The 19,333-nt window shown below is 41.1% G+C and overlaps 1 non-coding gene across 1 annotated transcript; it reads right to left on the bottom strand.

Annotated features, from left to right (window-relative positions):
- Nucleotides 1–4,923: 4,923 nt before the first annotated feature.
- LOC120252245 lies at nt 4,924–5,030 on the bottom strand. The gene has a single exon (XR_005533791.1). It is a non-coding gene; the product is annotated as a small nucleolar RNA R71 (small nucleolar RNA).
- Between the last annotated feature and the right edge of the window lie 14,303 nt (nt 5,031–19,333).

Genomic DNA, 19,333 nt, shown 5'->3' with positions numbered 1-19,333 from the left:
CCCGTGTGGCTTCTCTGGATAACTCCTTCTTCAGCCGGCCGTGAACAGTACCTGCTATAGTATTTCCTATAGTGTTACTACAATGCCCTACAACAATACCTGTCCGAAACACTCCTGAAACCATGCTTTCATCAAGGTAACATAAACTGGCACACGTTTATATCGTAGATCGCTTTGCTTCTTCAATGAACGGCCGTGTTGGTGGAGATCTTGTTACACATGCATAAGCCGGAATACTTAGAATGTGATTGCCTCTATTCCCTTCCAAATAATTGTGCTAGCTTGAATACAAGGAGGTTGGCACACATTCTAGCATCTTGAACCCGACTTATGTATTCGCGTTTGAACCTTCTCAAGATTTCCTCCAAATTGTGCACTCACGATCTACATTGGCTTCTTTCTTTAACATTCGGCTTCACACATATTAGCATTAAACGTTGATAAAAGTAATGCTCATCATAAGGAAAGAACACTTCATATTCTTATCACGCAAGCACATATCACACCAATTCCCTGGTAATGGCGCCAAAAAAATGACACAACCGAATATGCGTGTAAACCGCAAGTGGAAGGGTGTCGAAATAATAAATCCCAGGTGAGTGGGTATCGTATCCATAGGGAATAGTAAATAGAAACACAATGATTGCTATCTAACTATGATGAGAATAAATCGATGCTATGTTGAATGAGATTGATATAAAAAGAGATAAAAGAAATAAGAATGAGAGGCACAATAAAATTGTGAGGAAAGGCAATCGACAGAAGTGGGGTAGTCGAACAATGTTCCCCCTAGGGTTAATATTTCAAGTGCAAGACCACCTATTATGCTTCCTAACTGATGCTTAATGAGTCATGGAAATCCACAAACACACAGTCCCAAACCTAAGGTCAATCATGACTAACTCTACACTATATCCCGAAGGAGAAATTGCTAAGTCTCAACACTAGGGGAAGGGTATCGCAAGTGGAAGGGTTTGTCAAAATAATAATACCCCGGTGAGTGGGTAGTCGAATCTATATGGAATAGTAATTAGAAACACTAGAATTGCTACTTAACTAAGATAATGATGATTTGAAAATGATGTGGACAATCTCGATGCAAATAGAAATAAAGAAAAAGATAGGAGAGGTAATTGAGAATAAATGGGGTACCCGGACATTGCACACCCTAGGACTGTGGCTTCAAGTGTAGGACTAATCATTATATCTCTTAACTAATGTCTAATGAGTTGTGGAGATCCTTAAATACACGGTCCAAAAACTTAATGTCAACTGTGACTAACCCTACACTATGCCCTAGTGGAGAAATTGCTCAGTCTCGACACCTCATACTGTACTAGGTTGCTTAAACCTCTAGGGATTCAATATGATAAACCATATTCCAGAAAATAGATCTAATCCTTTGGTCCAGGCGAAAGACCTCTAATCAAAATTAAGCCCCAGATACTAAGGATTACTTCAACGCTTCACTCTGTTGCTTGTGCAAGTAAGCCCCAGTGGAGTTTGTCTCTTAACACAATGTGGAGGTAGGATAAATCACATCGAAGGGGAAAAGGGACGTTACGCTACCTCTCGACTCACCCTCTCAATCCTCTCCTATCTAGCATTGTCTAACACTCATGGGTGTGTCACTCACCCACAAGGATTACCAAAAAGGATTCTCAACCATAGTGTCCCTCTAAGTGAAAATCAACTCAACAAGCATTGAAGATTGGAACTCAAGCAAAAACATTAATTAAAGAAAGCATAAAAAAAGGTCAAAGAAACAACATCATCTTAGGGTTAACAAGTCCAAGCACTCACTAGGGGTTTAGTTCTCCATGCAGAATAATATAATCAATAATGAAATCAAAAGTAAAGAGATGCAATCCATGAATAAAACCCCTTGGTGTTCGTTTCGATGGTCTTATAGAATGGCCGCGTCTTCATTAAGGGTTCCCTTGTCAAGCCTAAGGCACACCTTGTTGGATCGGTGCCGATAAACGATCCCCCAATAACTCTCTTCCAAAGGAACGTGGTGTCAAAGGTTGTCAAAGCTCTCCAAAAACCTAACCCAAGACTCTCCAAACCCTTGCCGTGATCACCTCCAAAGATGAGAGAAAGATGGAAAAGAGGATGCTGAAATCGGGCTGATTCGTGACTTAAATAGAGCTGGAATCGGGAATCCACATCCCCGTGTGAATATTTGGAAACTCAATTTTCTGCTGGCTGTGAACAGTAACTGCTACAGTAAATTGCTGCTTGTGACTGCCTTTGTGCCCTCCAATTTGTGTATTCCTTTGATCATAACAAAGGTTGGCACACTCACTTGTCTTTGACCACAACTTGTGTCTTCGCGTTTGTTCACTCCAAGATTTAATCAACAAATGTGCACTTGCAATCTACTTTGGCTTCTTTATTCTCTATTTATCTCCACAACCCTACATGCACCAAAGGACACAAATGCACATGTATTAACGATGAAATCTAAGAAAACTAATGCTCATCGTAAGATAATAATACTTCATATTACTAATACACAAGCACTTATCAAATCCCCCCTCCCCCCACACTTAAGTTTTTGCTTGTCCTCAAGAAAAATAAAACATTGAAGCTCATACAAAGAAAAATTTTAAATTGCTTGGCCTTAGGTTCATGATAAGTGTCTAAATGTACATATTTTAGTGCATATATTTAATGTATTTAGCATGTAAGGATTGACGCCCATTTTTTTCTTAGTCATGTGTTATTTGCTTTGCAAGGCACAGAAACGCCACGGAAGACACGAAGATACAATTTGGACGAAAAAGAGAAGAAAACCAGGTCACGGTACTGTAGCATATTCACAGTAGCAGTGGTACTGTAGAGTCACAATTGTAGCAAAATCACTTTAGCTGCCACTATAGCACCTGGAGAGTTTTGAAGTCAGAAATTGACATAGGTTATACGGCCTCAATGCTGCCTGGGATGGAGCCTGGGATGATTACTGTAGCCATGTAAGAGGATGAGTTGTTTGAAAGCATACTGGCTCAATGAGGTGCTCATTGAGCCAGTATGGTTACTGTTTGAGAGCTTTTGTGCACCGTTGCCTACCCAAAATGGGCTCAATGAGGTCCTCATTGAGCCAGTATACCACCTCAATGAGGTCCTCATTAAGCCGGTATACCACCCATGTAGAGGCCAATTTGTGAGAGAGGTGAGGGGGTATATGAGGGGATCTTGAAGGCCATTTGAAGGACTTTTTGGGAGGACTCTTGGCAGCCATTACTTGAGAGAGAAAAGGAGAACGAAGACATCATTCTTGGGTGTGTTTTGGCTTGAGGCTTGGAGAGATCAAGTGCTCGAAATTTAATGGGAGAGCTTCATCATCAAAGGAGGAGAAGCATTCGGCCTTCCTTGGGTTAGAGGAATCGTCATTCGGCCGGCATTCTCCATCCTCATCATCATTCAGACTAGGGAGTGTCATTTATGCATTTACATCTTATTTTTGTTGAGTTTGAGATACTTGTTTGTATGATGGCACACTAGACCCCCAAGGCCACCGGATGTAGGTGAACCTTGGGGGGTTCATCATGTATTTTGGATGCTACACTTATATTTGGAATGCATTGGTGTGATTTATGGTTTAGCTCATTGTGTTTCATGCCTAGAACTATTAGTTGGAGAGATCCTTAGTTCTTGTTTGAGTTGTACACGTAGACGTGACCTACTCGCGTGTACTAGATCATTAATGAGCTAAAAGGGGTAATTTTTTTACCAACATACAGAGAAATTGGATGTATGTAGCCCCTCCGAATCATGAGGATAAACTTAGGTTAAGTGCGTCCTTATTGCATGATCTCCATGTACTTAATGCAATTGTAGGAATATGATTAGGGAGAGATCCTTATCATCATTTGTATGGGATTAGGGTTTAACCGCCGAGAAATTGGGATTGAACTATTGTTGAGATCCGTCGGTCTAAATCACCCTTGCTATTTTATTCTTATGCATCCATACATCATGATGACCCCTCTTGGGAATCCTCATCCCTAGGCCTATTCTTATCATCATTGCTCTTGTGATTTTCTTGCTCGCCTTGGAATTGTTATACTTGTGTTTTATTTACATTGTTCCATGTATTAGAGTAGTATACCATGCTTAAGTGCTAAGGTTAGAAAATAAGTGACGGAGGAGTAATAGGAGCTTCTTAGCCCCGTGGAATATGATCCTTGGGCTTTTGCACAAGATATTACTTGGCGACCCCGTACACTTGTGGGCAATCAATCAAGTTTTTGGCGCCATTTCCGGGGACTTTAAGTAATTCTAGGAAACTTCTAGTTTATTGCTCTAACCATTTTCTTGTTCTTTTATTTTTTCTTTTCATTTGTTTTCCTTCTTTTTGGGCTTAACTTTCTTTATCTTTCTTGACTTTGCAAGATACTGTGCATGACATGAGCAAATCCATCAAATTTAGTGGCACAAGACAGTGAAATTAAGAGAACCTTGCATCGAAGACTTAGAGAAGTGGATGAAAGCACTAGTGAAAGAAACATCAAAATTGATGACATAGAATCTATACTCATGGCAGAAGAAAGAGGCACTTTATCCAAATATGAAAGGCCACAATTCACGTGCGAAGAATTTAGTGTGCAAGCGCCATCCATCGGCACAAATAATTTTGAGATCAAGGCAAGCACCATCGGCATGGTCCAAAACTCAGTCCAATTTAATGGTCTTGCAAATGAAGATGCCCATGATCATCTTTCCCATTTCCTTCAAATCTGTTATACCTTCAAGATAAACGGGGTGACTGACGATGTGATCCGGCTAAGATTATTCTCTTTCAGTTTGAGAGATGGAGCATACTGGTGGCTCACATCCTTACCGTCGGGGTTGATCAAAACATGGAAAGATATGGTGGAAAATTTTTTGGGAATGTATTTTCCTCCTAGCAAAGAGGTGAAGCTAAGGCAAGAAATTTCGGCATTCAAACAAGGAGAGTCGGAGACACTATTTGAAGCTTATAAGAGATTCAAAGACCTCCTTTGAAGATGCCCCCATCATGGCTTTGCTTCTTGGATACGGGTTCAGATCATCTACAATGGGTTGAATTATGCAACTCGTCAATTAATTGATGCCGCAGCGGGTGGATTTCTTAGGAACAAGTACCCCGATGAGGCCGAGCAACTCCTTGAATCAATGGTAAGCAATGAGTCTCATTGGGCCTAAAGAGGTGCTCCACAAAAAGGGGTCGGAATTTATGAAGTCAATGCTAATGATGCTCTTGCCGCATAGGTTGATGTGTTATCTCAAAAGCTAGACATGCTCATGGGTAGTAGCTCGAAGTCAAAGTCGGTGATGAGTTGTAGTACTTGTGGTTGAGGGCATGGAGTTGCCCAATCTCCTATTGCTAGTTCCTCTATCGCCCCAATTGAGAATGCTGATTATATTAGGGGACAAAGGCCACAAGGGAATCCTTACAGCTCGACTTATAATCCGGGGTGGAAATACCACCCAAACTTTTCATGGAATCAAGGGCAACAACAAAAAGTTGCACCACCTCCACAAGGTCCCCAAATGCAACAACCAGTGCTAGAGAAGAGGTTCACTACTGAAGATGTACTTGCCAAGTTCATGATTAACACTGAATCAAGATTCAATAGCATAACCAGTAGTATGGATACTCAGTACAGTAAGGTGAATGCTCAGCTTACTCAACATGCCGGACAGTTCAATGAAATTGGCTCCATTTTACGGAACCTTCAAGCTTCTATATAGTCCCTCAAGCACCAAGTGGGGTAGCTTGCTAAAGCAAATTCTGAGCGACCTTCAGGCAGTTTTCCTAGCAGCACTGAGGAGAACCCAAGAGAGCACTTGAAGGCCATTACCCTTAGAAACAGGAAACAGGTTGAGAAAAGGGTCGGTGTTGACCCAAGTGTCAAGGAGACTAGGGTAGCTGAAGTGTAAGACCCTAACATAGTGGAGAAAGTTATCGAGAAAAACAAGCAAAGTGAAGATAAGGAAAGTCCAAAAAAGGGTTCATCAAAGCCGTCTAAATACAAACCTCTAATTCCCTATTCATCTAGATTGAAGCAAGATAAGAAGGATGCTCAATTAAGAAAATTTATCAACATCTTCAAGCAACAACACGTAAACATCCTGATTGTGGAAGCTTTAACTCAAATGCCCAAGTATGCTAAGTTTTTGAAGGAATTGCTAACAAACATGAGAAAATTGGAAGAAGAGGGCACAATTGCATTCACGGGAAATTGCTCGGCCATTTTGGAGAAGAAGCTCCCACAAAAATTGAAAGATCTGGGAAGCTTCATAATTCCATGTGTACTTGAGGGTGGAGTTCAACAAAATGCACTAGCGGACTCGGGGGCAAGCATTAATGTTATGCCCTATACCGTGTATGTGAAGCTTGGTCTTGATGAACTAAGACCCACGAGAATGATTTTATAATTGGGGATCGATCAACAAGGAAGCCTCGTGGGATTGTAGAAGATGTGATTGTCTGGGTGGACAAAATTGTGTTTCATGTGGATTTTGTCATCATGGATATTGATGAAGATGTGGAGACACCGTTGATTCTTGGTCGGCCATTCCTCACTACCTCCGGTGCCCTAATTGACCTTAAAGGAGGAAAATTAACATTAAGAGTTGGTGAGGAAGAAGCAATGTACACTCTACTGGCGGCCATGAAATACTCTTTAGACCATGATGACATGCTTTATTTTGTTGATGAAACTGAAGTTTAATTTCTGATTATGTGCAGGAGGTGCTATCAATAAACCCATTGGATGAGTACTTGGGAGAGCTAGGAAATGAAGATCAAGAAGAACCTCACTCTCCTCTTTCAAGTCCTAATTTGAAGAAACAAAAGGAGAAGGTTATTTGTACCAATGCCAAAGAAAAAGAAAAGAAAGATTCAATGTTGAAAAAAACATGGAAGATGGTCAGGGGAAAGAAGAAGAAAGGTATCATTCACTCCCATCCAACACCTCAAGAAAAGAAGGCACAATCTCCACCTCCTTTCACTCATGAAAAATGTGAAGTTTACTCATTGATGTCCTTGAATTTACCGGGAAGAAACACCAACAATTTGAAGATCACCGGGGGAAATTTCAAATTATTCGAAACCCCCATGAGGTAAGTGAAAAGGTATATCAGGCTCGTGATGTTCAACAAGTGCTTCTTGGGAGGCAACCCAAGCATTCGGGTGTTTATTTTCATGTTTGTGTGTTCTTTGTGTTCATGTTATTGTTATTTTTCATATTTTCTTAGAGTTGTTAATTTGAATAAGTCCATGCTCTCATCACTTTGCTTATCATGATTATTGTCCATGTGGTTGTTTAGTTGATTTTATTGTGGAGTAGCACTTGTTTGTGCTATCATTTCATGCATTAGATCGAAATTTTGAACCATTATTTCATGGTGGAGATGATCTTAGAACACTTTGTAACCATGGTCATGTGTTTGGAGAAGCAACCACAGCTTTAGCTCATGTTTTTAAAGTCATACGGCCTCAATGAGCTACTCATTGAGGCCATCAAGGAAATTCAAAAAGTTTGAACTAGCCTATACGGCCTCAATGACCTGCTCATTGAGGCCATCAAGACAATCCAGAAACTTTGAACTAACCTATGCGGCCTCAAATGAGCTGCTCATTGAGGTCATCAAGAAATTCCAGCAACTTTACACTAGCTTATACGACCTCAATGAGCTACTCATTGAGGTCATCAAGAAATTCCAGCAACTTTACACTAGCTTATACGGCCTCAATGAGCTGCTCATTGAGGCCGTATGGAGCTTTATTTTTCATGTAAATTTTGCCAACTTCTCTCTCTCCTCATTCTTCTTCTTCTCCAACCAAGCCCTAGCATCTATTATCCATCTTTCCATGGCCGGATCTCACTAAATATTGTTCTAAATCATCTCCACACCTCCTTGGGAAGTAGATCTAGTGTTTATCTTCAAGCTCCACTCAAGTGTTTTCAAATTTTTGTTGGTAAGAAGCTTGTTGTGATGAAAATTTTCTTTTATTTTCTTCTTGCTTTCTTGAGCTTTTGTATGGATTGTTTCAAGCTTTTAGCTTGTATTGTGTGGTATGAACATCATGTCCTTGAATTATCTCGAATTTATGTACAAATGTTTTTTCAAATTCATGAAGAGGGGAAGCTTTTGCAAATTGATTAGTATCCATACGGGCTCCATATGCCCATATGGATCCTATTCACTTCAATTTCTTCGTGTTTTATCCATTTTCATGCCACATTATGCATTATCTTGGATTCCTTTCATTCTTATTTGAATTATTATTCATGTAGGAATGCCACACGCCAAGATTCTTGCCTCTAAACGTCCAAGAAACACAATGGCAACACCGAAGAACCCCACTTTAAGCATTCTCATAATACGGCGAAGTGTGAAGTTTCGAAGACTAAACCACGTGGCACACTTCATCACATAGAATGGGGTATTTTGGAAACATTTGGGATGAATGAACATTTTAAGGAATTACTTTCACATGGTGCCTGGTGAATCTATTCTCAATTGATGATCCTACCTTTTGCCAACTTATTTTGGAGGTTTTGAGCATTTTTGAAGCACACCAAGACTACCACATCTACAACATCTTGTGATGACTAGTTGGACATTTGAGCATGGACATTTGCTTTACTTTTATACAGGTAGGGTTGTGAGTCCGAGTATGAAGGAAATAGGCCAATGTGGATCATAATGCACCTATTTTGGAGGAAATCTTGCAAAGGTTCAAACGAGAAGACATAGGTCAGGTGTGAGATGCTAGAGTGTGTGCCAACCTCCTTGCATTCGAGTGAGCACATCCATTTGGGGGGGCACAAAGGCAGTCACATCGAGCATTCCAATTTTTGCACATAAGAACGAGAGCTTCACCCACATGTATATCATTGAAGAGCACTGTAGCATGTACTGTAGCAGAACTGTTCACAGCCGGCCAAGAAATTAGAGAAACAGAGAATCCACACGGGCGTGTGGAAATGATCCACGGCCGGGTGGAAATTCTGCACGGGCGCGTGTACCGTCCACACCCGTGGAGTCGTCCGATTCAGCCTCTATTTAAAGCCAATTCAACCCCGATTTTGGTATTCTTTTCTTCATCTTTTCCCCAACTTGAGAGAGGGCTTCGGCTAGGGTTTTGAGGGGTATTGGCTAGGGTTTTGGAGAGGTTCTACGGCTCCGACATCGCGCGTCATTTGGAAGAAGGTTATTGGGAGAGCTTTGGTCGGCATCGATCCGGCGAGATGTATCCTAGGCCGGACAAAGGATCCCTTGCGACGAGTAGAGGACTCTCCACAAGACCATCGACATGACCATCGAGGGGGTTTCTTTATGGATTCATTGCTTTTACATTCAATTTCTTTGATAGTACTTAGCTCCATGGAGAGCTAAACCCCTAGTGGGTACTTGGGTGATTGTGAACCCTAGGATGTATTCGTTTCATTGAACTTCTTTATTATGCTTTTAATAAATTGATATTTATTGTGAGTTCTAACCTTAAATACTTGATTGTATGAACATTTCCCTAGAGTGACACTAGGGTTGAGAGTTCTTGTTGGTAACCTTGTGAGTGAGTGACACACCACGAGGGTTAGACAAAGCTAGGTTGGAGAGGGTTGAGAGGGTGAGTCGAGAGGTACAGGAGCGTCCCCTTTCCCCTCCGACGTGATAGATTCTACCTCCGTTCCTCGAGTTCTTTGCGGCCATAATAGAGTGAATGATCTAAGGGATGAATCTCCGCTGGGGCTTAGTTGCGCGTGCAACGGAGTGAAGCGTTGAGGGAATCTTAGTATCTAGGGCTTAATTGTGGTTAGGGACCTTCCGCCTGGACCAAAGGGTTAGGTCTATAATTAGAGAGAGATTTATCACCTGGAATCCCTAGAGCTCATTGCAACTTTATTCGACTGCGAGGTTGAGAGGTTATTTAATCTCTCCTCCGGGATATGAATAGAGTTAGGCATAGTTGACCTTAGATTTGGGACTATGTATGTAAGGATTTCCACGACTCACCATTGCATTGATTAGGAAGCATAATAGAGAGTTCTTGCATTTGAAGCGATTATCCTAGGTGAAGCATCATCCGAGTACCCCATCTTTATCGATTACCTTACCTCCTCCTTACTTTTGTTCTCTTACTTGTTGCTTTTAATTGTTGAGAATTGAATCATTGTCACACTTATCATTGTTGATATTCCATATAGCTAAGAATCGAATTAAGTGTCTTTACTCCCTACTCCCTGTGGATTCGATACCCGCTCACCCGGGATTATTACTTCGACAAACCCGTGCACTTGCTGGATATACGCAAGGGGATCTTGTCATTTAGTTTGTTTCTTTGTTTTACTTTTGATGCAAGTGTGTTTGTTTGGTTTTAATAAGTTGGGGAGGGGATGCCCTACCAACATTGTGTAGAACTTTGCTACTCTTTGTCTTGTATTTGTGTGTTTTGACTACTCCCTAGTATTTATTTTTGAAATCTTAATTTTTGTTTGGAATGATGATGCCTCTTTATACCTTGCAGGGCATTAAGGGGGTTTGGTGAGGCTCTCGATATTCCATTGAAGACGGAGCCGACATGAAAAGCTTGTAACACCTTTTGTTCGGGTCACTCCACGCTGTGTGCACAAGATTAACCCGGGAAGTTTGTTCCACCATCCTCCATTGTCTTCATTGCATATATCACCATGCTTTTCATGATTAGTGTACATTGGGGACAATGTACAACACTAGGTTGGGGATGGGTATATTGTATGTATTAGGGTTATTGTCTGCATGCTAGTGTTACCCATGATGGCTTGTTCATTATTGTAAGACTCTTATAGCATGGATTAATGATTGATTTGAGTTACATATTTGTTGTTGTACTCTATTGAATCATGTTTCACCTCTAGTATTGTTTTGTGCACTGAATCTTGGGTTAATGCCCTGGGAATAGCCAACATGACTACTCTATCTCTCTTGATTGCTGACACGACCGAATATGCGTGTAAACTGCAAGTGCACGGGTGTCGAAGTAATAATACCCCGGTGAGAAGGTAGTTGAATCCATAGGGAATAGTGCTTAGAACCACCAAGATTGCTATTTAACTAGAATAAAAATATATTAAAAGTGATGTGAAAACAAACTCAATGCAAATGAAAATAAGAAAAGATAAAGGAGGCGCAAGTAAAAGACAGGGGAGGCAATCGACGATAAATGGGTTACCCAAATATTCATCTGCCTAGGACAATCACTTCAAGTGCAAAAACCCTCTATTATACTTCCTAATTGATTCAACAATGAGTCGTGGAAATCCTTTATTACATGATCCCAAATCTAAGGTCAACCATGCCTAACTCTATACATGTCCCGGAGGAGAGATTGAATAACCTCTCAACCTCGCACTCGCATAGAATTGCAATGAGCTCTAAGGATTCCAAGTGAGAAATCTTATTCCTATGTATAGACCTAAATCTTTGGTCTAAGTGGAAGATCCCTAGCCACAATTAAGCCCTAGGTGCTAAAATCACTTCAACGCTTCACTCTGTTGCACTTGCAAGTAAGCCCCAGCGGAAGGTCATCCCTTAGCCCATTCACTCTACTATAGCCGCAAAGAACTCATGCAACTTGGAGGTAGGATAGATCACACCGAAGGGAAAAGTGGACGCTCTGCTACCTCTCGACTCACCCTCTCAACCCTCTCCAATCTAGCTTTATCTAACTCTCATGGCGTGTCACTCACTCATAAGAGTTACCAATAAGAACTCTCAACCCTAGTATCACTCTAGGGGAGTATTCATACAATCAAGTCTCCAAGATTGGAACTCACAATAAACATTAATTAATTGAAAGCATAATAAAGAGATTCAATAAAACGAATACATCCTAGGGTTCACAAATACCCAAGTACCCACTATGGGTTTAGCTCTACATTAAGAAAAATAAAATAGATAATGAAATCAAAAGTAAAAAGATGCAATCCATGAATGAAAACACCCTTGTGTTCGTGTCAAACGTCTTATGGATCGGCCGCATCTTCTTCAAAGGTCCCCTCGTCAAACCTAGGGCACACCTCGCCGGATTGCTGCCGACGAAAGCTCCCCCAATAGCTCTCTTGCCAAGGAAACGTGGTGTCGAAGGCTGTCAATTCTCTCTAAAGCCTTGCCAAAGCCTCTCCAAACCCTAGCCGCCGGCGCCTCCAAAGATGGGAAAATGTGGAAGAAAAGATAGGGGAAAAGATAGAGAAATCGGGGTTGAATCGCGGCTTTTAAAGGGCTGGAATCGGGCATCCACACGCCCAGTGGAATAGTAAATTGCTACAGTGTTTTTACTACAATGATCTGCTACAACACTCCCCACCAAAAACACTCCTGAATCCACTTTTCATTGAGGCAACATAAACGGGCACACGTTTATGCCGTACATCGCATCGCTTCTTCAATTAACGGTTTCATTAGTAAAGATCCTGCAATCATTGCACAAGTTGGGATACGCATATGTGACTGTCTTCGTGCCCTTCCAACTCATGGTAATGGCTTGAAAACATGTAAGTTGGCACACATTCACGTATCTTAGAGCCCCACTTGTGTCTTCCCGTTGTTGCTTCTAAGATTCCACCAAATAGTACGTACACGATTTACTTTTGGCTTCTTTTCTTAAAACATAGCTTCACAACCCTACATGCGCAAAATAACACAAATGCACATGTATTAGCGCTTAAACCTGATAAAAGTAATGCTCATTATAAGGAAAGAACAGTTCGCATTCTTATCACACAAACACTTATCAAACTCCCCCACACTTAAGCTTTTGCTTGTCCTCAAGCAAAAATTAAAACATTAAAGCATAGACAAAGGAAACATTGGAAGTGCTTTTCCTTAGGTTCACCAAAGCATACAAAGAGAGCATTCTACAAGTAAGGGAAATTTCAGCACTAAATATGAAAAATCAATGCTCTAGCTAAAAACTTAAATAAAAAGGACAACAAACCCGAAATCGTGTAAGTATGTGAACTCACTCAAGTCAACCCAAGGTATATTCCTCAAAGTTCAAAGTATGAGGGACTTATTTAACTACAAACAGTAACAAAATTTCAAAGGTGGTAGTAGCTTCACACATCCTTTAAGGTAGCCCTTTCCAAAGTGGCCGCTAAGGTGGCTTCCACACTTTCGAGGTGGTAGCTCTTTCTACCGGAGTGGTAGCTTTCACACATCCTATGAGATAGTTTTTCTCTCATTAGGGCATAACTAGTATCCGACTTATGAGAGTAGCACCATACTTCATAGGTGGTAGCTTTTTTCACCCAACAAGTACAACTAAACAATAAAACTTTTTTTGTCTTTCTTTTCATATTTCCAATTTTTTTGGTTTTTTGTTTTTTTGTGTTTTTGTTTTTTTTTCAGCAAAATAACATAAGAAACAAAACTAAAACTATTCCCTTTAACATCAAACTTGAGTTTCCAAAAGAGTTTAATGAGTGAGTTGTGGGCAAGCGTCAATCGGGCAAAAATTCCTAAAAAGTCAAGGAAGAACTAGAGCATGAGAATATTCAATGTTAAAAATTCTCCTATACTCAAGAATATAATCATTGCAACTAAGGTGAATCGCCATTGGTTACGTGAGCATGTATGTTAATCAAAACTTGTGTAAATGCCATGTGCAATGTAACTTCCCCTCCCCTCCCCCACACTTAAGATGTACATTGCCCTCAATGTACACATGCAAGCACAATAAAAGTAATACAATTTAGAACACATGTATGAGTAGGCAATTTAAACAATACTCCCCTGACTCCTAGTGGTGCGTTTGATGGAGCTAAATCGTTGGGAGTTGACTTCCAATGGGTTGTGAAGCACACACGGCCAAGTGTAAAACACACTGACCGTGTCTATGACTAACCCTCAATTTCCATACTGACAAGACCATCTGCACGCATACACAAGGGGGTTTAGCGAAAGCTTAATAAACAAAAACAACTCCAGTATATAAAAAATAGAGCAATGAAATATGACTCGAGACAAAACTAAAAGATAAACTAAGAAGGAAGATCCTTTATGAGCATACAAGTCCAAAATAAAATGCAAAAAAAATAAAATGCAAAAAATAAGAACAGAGAAGGTAAAGACGCCTCAAATGTAGGTGTCAATTGCTGGTACATCTGTTGCCACTGCTGGTGAAGATAATGCTGGTGCTGCAAAATAAATGACGATTGGGCGAAGAAAAGAGAAAGAGAACTTACCTACAAAATGAGAATGAGAGACTAGAAAACGGTGGGAAAACTCAAATGACAACCCTTTAAAATGACGGTGAGAGGTCAGGAAAGTGCAAGGGTGTTCTCTGAGTAATTAGGAGTGTAAAGATGAAGAAAACCGAAAAGATGTTAAAGAAAACCCATGGCTCTTGAGTCTCTGTGCATCCACACGGGCGTGTGGAAATTACCCACGCCCGTGTGACTCCCCAGGGGAGACCCAAACGGGCAGATGCACGCCCTTGTGGCTTTTCTGTCCAATCAAGAAAATTCTATCTGTTTAACACACCCGTGTGACAATTCCACACGGGCGTGGATCCTTACTAGGCAATTCACAGCGGCAGGCACACGCCCTTGTTTCTTCCTGGGGATGGAGGAGAAATTCTCTGCAGAGAAACACACGCCCGTGTGGAAATTCGACACGGGTGTGGACCATCGCAAGGTCGCTCACAGGTGTGAGTCCATGCCCCTGTGCCATCTCTGGATGAACTCTGAATGAAAACGTACACTCGTGCAAAAATTCCACACGGGCGTGTGTTTTCTCTGGACACTTAGAAAACTTTGCAGGCTCTGCAAAAAATTCCTGAACACAAATATACACTCAGAGGCTGCCTAATGACAAGGTCCCCTTGCGTATATCCCGTAAGTGCACGAGTTTGTCGAAGTAATAATCCCGGGTGAGCGGGTATCGAATCCACAGGGAGTAGGGAATAAAAGCACTTAATTCCCTTCTTAGCTATGTGAAAGATAAGTAGTGATAATTGTGACAATGATTCAATTCTCAAAAGTAAAAACAACAAGTAAGAGAGCACGAGTAAAGGAGAAGGTAAGGCAATCGATAAAGATGGGGTACTCGGATAATGCTCTGCCTAGGACGATCGCTTCAAGTGCAAGAACCCTCTATTATGCTTCTTAATTAATGCAATAGTGAGTCTTGGAAATCCTTCATTACATAGTCCCAAATCTAAGGTCAACTATGCCTAACTCTATACATGTCCCGGAGGAGAAATCGAACAATCTCAACACCTCGCACTGTCATAGAGTTGCAATGAGCTCTAGGGATTCCAAGTGATAAATCTCTTCCTAATTATAGACCTAACCCTTTGGTCTAAGTGGAAGGTCCCTAACCACGATTAAGCCCTAGATACTAAGATCACCTCAACGCTTCACTCCGTTGCACGCGCAACTAAGCCCCAGCGAAAGTTCATCCCTTAGACCATTCACTCTATTATGGAAGCAAAGAACTCGAGGAATGGAGGTAGAATCTATCAGGTCGGAGGGGAAAGGGGACGCTCTTGTACCTCTCGACTCACCCTCTTAACCCTCTCCAACCTAGCTTTGTCTAACGCTCGTGGTGTGTCACTCACTCACAAGGTTACCAACGAGAACTCTCAACCCTAGTGTCAGTCTAGGGGAAATTTTCATACAATCAAGCATTCAAGGTTGGAACTCACAATAAACATCAATTAATTAAAAGCATAATAAAGAGATTCAATGAAACAAATACATCCTAGGGTTCACAAATACCCAAGTACCCACTAGAGGTTTTGCTCTCCATGGAGCTAAGTACAATCAAAGAAATAGAATGCAAAAGCAATGAATCCATAGAGAAACCCCCTCGATGGTCATGTCGATGGTCTTGTGGAGAGTCCTCTACTCGTCATCCAAGGATTCCCTCGTCCGGTATAGGATACGCCTCGACGGAAGCTCCCCTACCAACCTTCTTCCTAAGGAATGACGATGTCAGAGCCGTAGAACCTCTCCAAAACCCTAACCAATACCCCTCAAAACCCTAGCTGAATCCCTCTCTCAAGTAGGGGAAAAGATGGAGAAAAAATACTAAAATCGGGGCTGAATCGGATTTAAATAAGGCTAGAATCGGGCAACTACACGGGCGTGGATACTTCACACACCCATGTGGAATTTCCACATGGGCGTGGATAATTTCCACACGCCCGTGTGGATACTCTGAACTCCTGTTTTTTCGGCTGGCTATGAACAGTATCCTGCTACAGTACCCTGCCTGAATAGCTTCCCGAATCCATACTTTCATCGGGGTAACGCAAACGGGCACACGTTCACGTCGTGGATCACTTGCTTCTTCAATGATAGGCAAGTTGGTGGAGTTCTTGTTCTACGTGCATAAGTCGGAATGCTCGAGTGTGACTGCCTTTGTGCCCCTCCAAATGGATGTGCCAACTAGAATACGAGGAGGTTGGCACACACTCTAGCATCTCACACCTGACCTATGTCTTCGCGTTTGAACCTTAGCATGATTTCCTTCAAAATCAGTGTATTGTGCTCTACATTGGCTTCTTTTCTTCATACTCGGCCTCACAACCCTGCCTGCACAAAAGTAACATAAAAACACACATATTAGTGTAAAAACCCGAGAAAAGTAATACTCAACATAAGGAATGAACGCTTTGCATTCATATTGCACAACCACTTATCACCTAACTATGCAATTTTAACCAAAGAAAACACGAAAAACATGCTTAAACGACCAAGATTCTTCGCCACACACGATTAGGGACATGATAACACCGCAATGTCCACAAGAAAATCACAGCGAAAGCATCTAAGAATCAAGATACCAACACTCAAGGCCTTATTCATGCAAAAACTAACTAAAAACTAGAAAAACATTAAAAACTTGGGTTGCCTCTCAAGAAGCGCTTGTTTTACGTCACTTAGCTTGACGTACCTCTTCGTTACCTTATGGAGGCTTAAAAAGAGTGTATTCCTCCCGACTAGACATTGCATAGATACTTCCTTTAAACCAAAAATCTACTTGTCGGGGTGGAATATTTGTTGGAGAGTCCAACCATCTTACCTTTGGCATCGAAGGAAACAATTTTGGTTGGGAATTGTCCAAGCTTAACACAGTTGGGTCATTAGATGGCTTTAATCTCCTACCCACTTCGTCTTCCAAACCCAAAATCTCTTTCTTGCAATTTATGAATTGATCAATCCCAAAGAGTGGTGCTTGTTCCATTACCTTAGGATTTACTTCTTGTGTATTTTCAGCTTGAAAGGAACATAACTCTAGGAAATCCCCTTGTAAAGTTTCTCGCTCACAAGCACAATCTTCATTGACACGGTCCAAAATCTCAAATAGGTATTCAGCTTCTCCCTTTTCATTTTCTGCACCAATGTACTCAATTTTCCCAACTTCTTCATTGTCATTCACTACCACATCATCTCTATAAGGAACTTGAATTGCTTACTCAAATGCTTGTTGTTCCTTGGAGAGTGTGTCAAGTATCCCTCCTAATTGATGCTCAAGGTTTTTATAGGAGGCTTCATGACATCTTAGTATGGTCTCCATATTTTGGATGCAGACATCGGATGCTTCAATGAAGTTAGCTAATACTCTTTGCAACTAAAGTGCATCCTCTCTAATACTCTTTGCAACTAAAGTGCATCCTCTCTGAGTATCACACCCTTTTGACATTCCTCTTGGTGTGCTTCCCAATATTGTCCATCACTATTCCACAAGAAGTTTGCGTAGCCCTTTTCACTTAGATGATATGTGTTGCAACAAGGAATGCCTTGTTGTTGTGAAGCAATAATTCTATCAACTTTTCCACTCAGAGCTTCAACTCGAGAATACAGAGCGATGAGCGGATCAATCATCATTTAAACACCTTGCAAGAAAAAGTAAGACATGACAAAAGAAAATAAATGAGAATGATGGAAGAATAAGAAAGTGTGAAATAGAATGAATGATAAATAGTTAAAATAGCAAAGTGCAAAGTGTCTCTAAACGCCTATTCCCCGGCAACGGTGCCAAAAACTTGACACGACCGAATATGCGTGTAAACCGCAAGTGCACGGGTGTCGAAGTAATAATACGCCGGTGAGAGGGTAGTCGAATACACAGAGAATAGTGCTTAGAACCACCAAGATTGATATTTAACTAGAATGAAAATATGTTGAAAGTGATGTGAAAATAAACTCAATGCAAATGAAAATAAGAAAAGATAAAGGTGGCGCAAGTAAAATGACAGGGGAGGCAATCGACGATAAATGGGGTACCCAAATATTCATCCGCCTAGGACAATCACTTCAAGTGCAAAAACCCTCTATTATACTTCCTAATTGATGCAACAATGAGTCATGGAAATTATTTATTACATGATCCCAAATCTAAGGTCAACCATGCCTATTTCTATACATGTCCCGGAGAAGAGATTGAATAACCTCTCAACCTCGCACTCGTATGGAATTGCAATGAGCTCTAGGGATTCCAAGTGATAAACCCTATTCCTATGTATAGACCTACCCATTTGGTCCAGGTGGAAGATCCCTAGCCACATTTAAGCCCTAGGTGCTAAAATCACTTCAACACTTCACTCTGTTGCACTCGCAACTAAGCCCCAGCGAAAGGTCATCCCTTAGCCCATTCATTCTACTATAGCCACAAAGAAATCTTGGAATGTGGAGGTAGGATAGATCACAGCAAAGGGGAAAGGGGACGCTCTGCTACCTCTCGACTCACCCTCTCAACCCTCTCCAATCTAGCTTTGTCTAACTCTCATGGTGTGTCACTCACTCACAAGAGTTACCAACAAGAACTCTCAACCCTAGTGTCACTCTAGGGGAGTATTCATACAATCAAGTCTCCAAGATTGGAACTCACAATAAACATCAATTAATTGAATGTATAATAAAGAGATTCAATGAAACGAATACATCCTAGGGTTCTGATAAGTGCTTGTGTGATATGAATGCGAAGCATTCTTTCCTTATGTTGAGCATTACTTTTCTCGGGTTTTTACATTAATATGTGTGTTTTTATGTTACTTTTATGCCCGTAGGGTTGTGAAACCAATAATGAAGGAAAGAAGCCAATGCGGATCACAATGCACCGATTTTGGAGGAAATCTTGCTAAGGTTCAAACGCGAAGATATAAGTCGGGTGCGAGATGTTAGAGTGTGTGCCAACCTCCCCGTATTTGAGTTTGCACAAGCATTTGGAGGGGCACAAGGGCAGTCACACTCAAGCATTCCGACTTATGGACATAGAATAAGATCTCCATCAACTTATCCATCATTGAAGAAGCAAAGCGATCCATGGCGTAAACGTGTGCCCATTT

This window comes from Dioscorea cayenensis, chromosome 20 (assembly GCF_009730915.1).
Source record: "Dioscorea cayenensis subsp. rotundata cultivar TDr96_F1 chromosome 20, TDr96_F1_v2_PseudoChromosome.rev07_lg8_w22 25.fasta, whole genome shotgun sequence".
NCBI classification, from domain to species: domain Eukaryota; kingdom Viridiplantae; phylum Streptophyta; class Magnoliopsida; order Dioscoreales; family Dioscoreaceae; genus Dioscorea; species Dioscorea cayenensis.
Note: the sequence above shows the minus strand (reverse complement) of the source record. Positions and strands in the feature narration are given on the sequence as shown.